We start from the raw sequence: 6,000 nt of genomic DNA, 5'->3' as shown, positions 1-6,000 counted from the left end.
GCAGGTAACGGTAGGACGGCCCGCATAGAATTGCTATCCAATCAGGGGAACAGACACCACCGCGTATCTTAACATTTAGAAAACAATAAATAAATAAATACACACTACAGCTTGATGCTACGGGTGATATGAAACTATATGTTTTTACTCATGTGGTATATATCGCATTTTGCACATTTTGAATGCTCTCTCGTTGAATAAAACAGAATTTCTTCTTTTAAAATGTGATAAACACGTTAAAGCGCGGTTTCCCGCATGGTAAGTTGCATCCACAGAAACTGGCAGGCGTAATCCGAGTTGGTACTAGTCAGCAAGATTTTGATTTACAGTCAATGCAGACCTCCTCCTGAATTTTGGCTAACTGGGTTTTCTGTACTACGAACGTGGTTCGCTTCTTACCGAGGTATATGGTAACTTGTGACCCAACCTGCTCCGGAGATGTTCTCCAGAAAATAGCGTCACCTGTCCTGGAAGGTCCCTCGGACCTCTCCGAGGACCAAAAATTTTTTTTGCTTGTGTTTCTTTTTTCTGTTTGTTTGTTTTTTAATCGCATACAAATACACATATTTGTCGCATATTTGTCTTTGTGTTTCCCCTTTGCGTTTTAGTCACAAATAATATCGATATTTAGACGCAACTTTATTCCTTATTTCGTTCTATTTGCAGCAAAACAACTTCACAACAGTAGTTGCTCTTAATATTTCATAGAACAGGACTCCTACACTGTTCTTGCTGATCTGAAGTTTCATTTCTGCTCTTATGTTTCATTTTTACTCTCTAAGCCTTAAATACCGCAGTCTGCAGCGAGAAGAATAAAGCTGTCAAGTTATTTTCCGTTTCGCTTTCAAATCAGCCGCAAGCGCTACGTCATTTCTTCAAATAAAGCATGTTTATTATAGAGTCTTTGCTCTGCGAATACTTTTACATGTGCAATTTGTGAAGCTGTACCTTATTAAAACTGTTGTCACGGGAATGTGCCCGTATTAATATGATTATTCAATCACATTGATTTCACGTTGTTCTGCAACAAACAGAAGGGATTTCCGCGTCTTCCTTATCAGACTCTGGGACAGTAAGCTTCAATGTTAAAATAAATCCAGTAAAAAAAAAAAAGCTTCAAAGCTCTAATGTGCAGCCCAGGGGCGTTTTTAGCCCATTCCTTGTTGACACTGGATTGCCCAATTATATTTCTAGAAGATCTTGTTTTCTTAGAAGATTTAAATAGTTATAAAGTATTTATGTGGATATTTTGTTGGCTCCATGCGGAGTTTCACATACTATACTGCAGTGATTCCTGAGATTAGGGACAAAACAGGTTTCAATTTTCTAAAATATATTTTTTGATTTTTCAAAAACATATTTACATATAATTGTTACACAAAGTTTTGGCTGTCTCACCATGTTTTGGTACAATCTCCCAGGTGTAAAAATTTTTTAATAATTTATGTTTTTGCTGGAGAAGTGCAAGGTTTTTGTCAACACCGTCAGACACAAAGAAATGCAAAAATATATATTTTAAATTAAGTTGTTTCAGCTATTTTGACTATTAGCAGATTCTCTATTCTATTGTTTATGCACATATGTTTTCAAAGCAAGTATACCACATTTAAAAGTAAGATTGTTTTGGCTTTTTATTATTAGAGTTACAGTCATACATATTTTGGGACTTTGTGAAAGAAAATCACAACAAGATGACATTCAGGAGTATAAATTGGTGTTTTGAAGATAAGAGTACAATGACATTGTGATTGAGCTTTAAAACAATTTTAAAAGCATACCAAGAAGGCCTCGACATCAGACTCTGCATGCTGGGGAGATCGCAAAGCTGTGTCGTTTTGTGTGTTCTGCCGGAGTGGCGAAAGGTGCCGAAACGGGGGCATTATGATGCCTGCTGTCAGTGGGCTGGGGGAAAGACTGTGGAGTGGTGAGGGCTGTTTTAAAAAAGACCTTGCTCCCCCTTGTAAAATGTTGTAGATCCGCCACTGAGGTGGGGTAAAACGCTGAGAGAAAACAATAAAACGAAACTAAAAATAGATGCGGCACAATGTGACAAATTAACCATCATGTTAGATGCTGTTATAGCTGCTGCACCGTGACAACAGTATCAGCAACAACTAGTAACCAGGTCTTACACTCAGAGGAGGGAAGATGAAGTTAACGTGGTAAAGAAATGGATGGAGGGACATCATTAGGAAGGGTGAGATTCGAGGATTCAGATAAAATGAATGGCAACTTCTACCATGAGTCACTAATAGCTAAAGTGTAGCTTTTAATTGTTGTCACATGTGCACTGTACAACTAAGAACTAACCCAACAACAGCTTTACCAATCTGAAGATATTTACCTGTGTATGTTGAGCGAGCTTCACAGTATAGCGCCCCACTCTTTTTTAAAGAGTTTTGGATCTCATAAAACTGAGCAGGACTGCTCCTCCGTGTGTTTTTGTCATTGTTTATCTCAGACAAAGTCATACTTAAAACACTCTCTTATTTCTCTGACTAACCAACCCTAATCGCAAGAATCAATCACAGCCAAGATTCCATCCATTTCAGGAAGAGAGTGACATAGAAAGAGAGTTTAGAACTTAAAATCAGTTTCAGCTGGTAAGACTGAATTTGAAAGTTCATTTTGAAAACTTCTTCCTGTGGTATATGATGACAACTACACAGATTATTCAGTTCAATTGAAATCAATTTTATTTAAGGTAAGCTAAAGACCCTGCAATAATACAACAAAATTCCCAACAATCAAACAGCCCTCTATGAGCAAGCACTTGGCAACAGTGGGAAGGAAAAACTCCCTTTAAACAGGAAGAAAACTCCAGTAGAACCAGGCTCAAGGAGGGGCGGGCATCTGCCGGGAGGGGAGTAAGATGGGGCAAAATGCACACTGTGCAAGAGAGCCAAAGATCAATAATACCTAACAATTAAATGTAAAGTGGTGTATAAAAGCAAAGATTGAAAATGCTAATTAAAGTAGGATTCAGGATCACTGGATCCAGCCCTAACTATATGACTTATCAAAAAGGAAAGTTTTGAGACTAATTTTAGAGAGTAGAGGGGGTGTCTCTATCACAAATCCAAACTGGGAGCCGCAGTCACAAAAGAGGGGCCTAAAAGCTGGAGGCTCTGCCTTCCATTCTAGTTTTACATATCCTAGAAACCACAAGATATGCCTTCAGTCTGAGAGCGAAGTGCTCTGTTTGGGTGATATGGTGCTATGAGGTCTTTAATACAAGACGGAGCCTGATTATTCAAGACCTTGTAAGTGAGGATTTTAAATTTTATTCTGAATTTTAAAGGGAGCCAATGAAGAGAAGCCAGTATAGGTAAAATGAACTCCAGCAATGAATATTAAAACAATAGTCCATCCTACAAGTAACGAATGCATGAACTATTTTCAGCATCACTCTGAGACACAATTGTTCTACTTTTAGAGATACAGTGCAATAGCAAGAAATCAGTCCTACATATTAGGTTAATATGCACATTGAAGGACACATCTTAGCCAAAAATAAGACATGAGTCGGAGACCATACAAAGATCATTCACTAATGCGGTTTCGAAACTGTGATGAATTATGAATTCTGAGTGAAACTCTTCCTCTGCAGATGATCAGTTAGCTGTTTGACAGCTTCTCTGTTTTTGAGGTAAAAGGAAGGAGTCCTTGAAATTTAAAATGAAGTTGAAATGTAAATGAACTTATAAAGACATGTACCCTGTGTTGAAGGGTTTCAGTTCTATTCAGTCAGAAAAACTCCAATCATTTCACGGTCACCAATTAATTCTGTCAAGTCTGCTGTGGCAGACGTGTGGAGGGGAGAGAGAGTGTGGACCCAAATGCAGACACGAGCAATGGACTGAAACTGAAAACGTGCCTTTTACTGAGGCAAAACAAAAAAACACAAAAAAATCTCAGGAAGACTGACAAAACCTAAACAGGGAGGAAACTCCAAACAAGTATAAAGAAACTAAAAAACCTGAGATGTGAAAACTGGACCATGGGAAATGCAGTGGGTGAAATACAGAAAATCCAGGAACAAACAGAAGAAGACAATGGGCTTAAATACACAGAGAGATAAAGAGGGAATGAGATACAGGAGGAGAGCTGGGGATAATCACACACAACAAGTCCGGGAGGAAGCAAAACTGCAAACACTAACATAGGACGTAAAACTGTCAAAGTAAAACAGGTAACAAGAGACATTCACAAAGGCAAAGACTTGACACTGAGACCTGGAGATATGACTGGGGAGGCACAGGAGATGCACAAACATAGAGACCGGGGTGACTAGACATGAAACATGAGGGTGTCCAGGACGGATGGGGTGCCCACAAATAACACCAAATCAAATAATATAAATTAAACAACAAACACAAAACACTGGGTCATAGACCCAGTATTGTGACAGATACTAATTGTTAACATCTGAACTATCAGTCTACTGAAGAGAAATCCACTCAGTCCAGTCAGAAAGAACCTCAAAGTAAAATCTGCCAATGACATGATTTATCTCTAATACAAATCTATTTGAAATTACCAACTGAAAATAACTATCAGAATAGAATCACAGATGAGTTGAACTGCAGTTATTGTTCCCACGGTGTTATCTCCACTCACTGTCATGCTAAAAACTGAAAGGTTTTGCTGTAGCTTAAAATTGCTAAACCTCCTGTAAGCCAGTTTTTACAATAAATGAAAGCTGATGTTTGTTTTTAAATGTAAGACCCTTTGTAATGTCTACTTTTAGAAAAAAGAAAGAAATATGGAAGTGTCAGTTAAATTCACCTAAAATAACCAGCTGGAATTGTTTCTAACCTTTAGCTGTGTTGTTGTTTTCATTTTAAAAACCCACAGTGGGGACTTGGTAATCAGCTGCTTGTATGTTATAACTTCTGTGTTTTTTGCATGGCTGGATAATGGACCAAGTACAGAACAAGCAAAAGCGTTGCAGTCTGCTGGTAGTCCAGGAAGGAGCCATCTGCCAGATTATAACTGTTGTTGATGGAGGCAGTGTACAAAGTATATGGCGCTCCTAGTCTGTGGAACATTCTTGTCTGTGCTGTTTTGTGGGCCGTGCAGAAGAAGGAAGTTGAAGAGCTGAAGTGAAACCGAATGTTAAAAACAAAGAAATTTTTCTACTGCAGCCATGGGTACTCTTAATGCTGTACTTCTTTTGTGGTTTTCTCGTTGACCTCCACTTTTGCTCCTTTCCCATTTCTGGCCCACATATCAGATGACTAACATTCGATCAGAATTCATGGTTCAGAACAGATGGTGCGTTGGCAGTCTGCTGAACAGTCTAGTTGGACCTGCTCAGATGAATCTGTTCTTACCATTATGGTAGATTGGTAACACAGATATGGGAGTGTTTTAAATGTGACTTTGCAAATGATAAACGGTGACAAAAAAAAAACACCTGGATAGTCTTCTCCTTAAATAAACATTTGTTTTATGACATCCGTGATTATTTAAAGAAACATCCGTATCCCCACCCAGGGATGCACACATGGTGAAAATAAAAATGAAAGCAAAACTAAAAGGAAAAAACCTGCAAAAACATTCATTAGGCTGCAAAGGCACACAAATCCAGTAGGATTAAAATGCAAAATAATCTGATTGATGTACATTCTCTATTCTTATTATCATCATTTTTATTTATCTATTTGTCTGTATATCTATCTATTTATATCTCTAGATGGATCTGCCTACATTCACACATACACAAAGTACACAGCATGTACTTGGATATGCAAGGTATTGTACACATACTCTAATTACATAATATGTAATTATGTATGTTGTTTTGTTTGTTTCAGTCTGTGCCTTGTTCCTGCCATTTGTTTTGTTGTAAGTTTGGTGTCATGTTTACTATAAAATAAAAAAAAATAAACAAAAGATGTAATAAAAGAAAAGAAGTGCTTTCTGTTTATTCGTTTCAAGCAGTCAAAGCAACATATTCTCAAGAGGTGGGGTATAGGTAAAATAAGTATTGAACAT

Source organism: Aulonocara sp. 'chitande type north' Nkhata Bay, linkage group LG15 (genome assembly GCF_057382095.1).
Source record: "Aulonocara sp. 'chitande type north' Nkhata Bay isolate Kocher_YH1m ecotype deep benthic linkage group LG15, A_spYH_male_GT1.1, whole genome shotgun sequence".
Taxonomy (NCBI): domain Eukaryota; kingdom Metazoa; phylum Chordata; class Actinopteri; order Cichliformes; family Cichlidae; genus Aulonocara; species Aulonocara sp. 'chitande type north' Nkhata Bay.
This window is presented reverse-complemented; position numbering follows the sequence as displayed.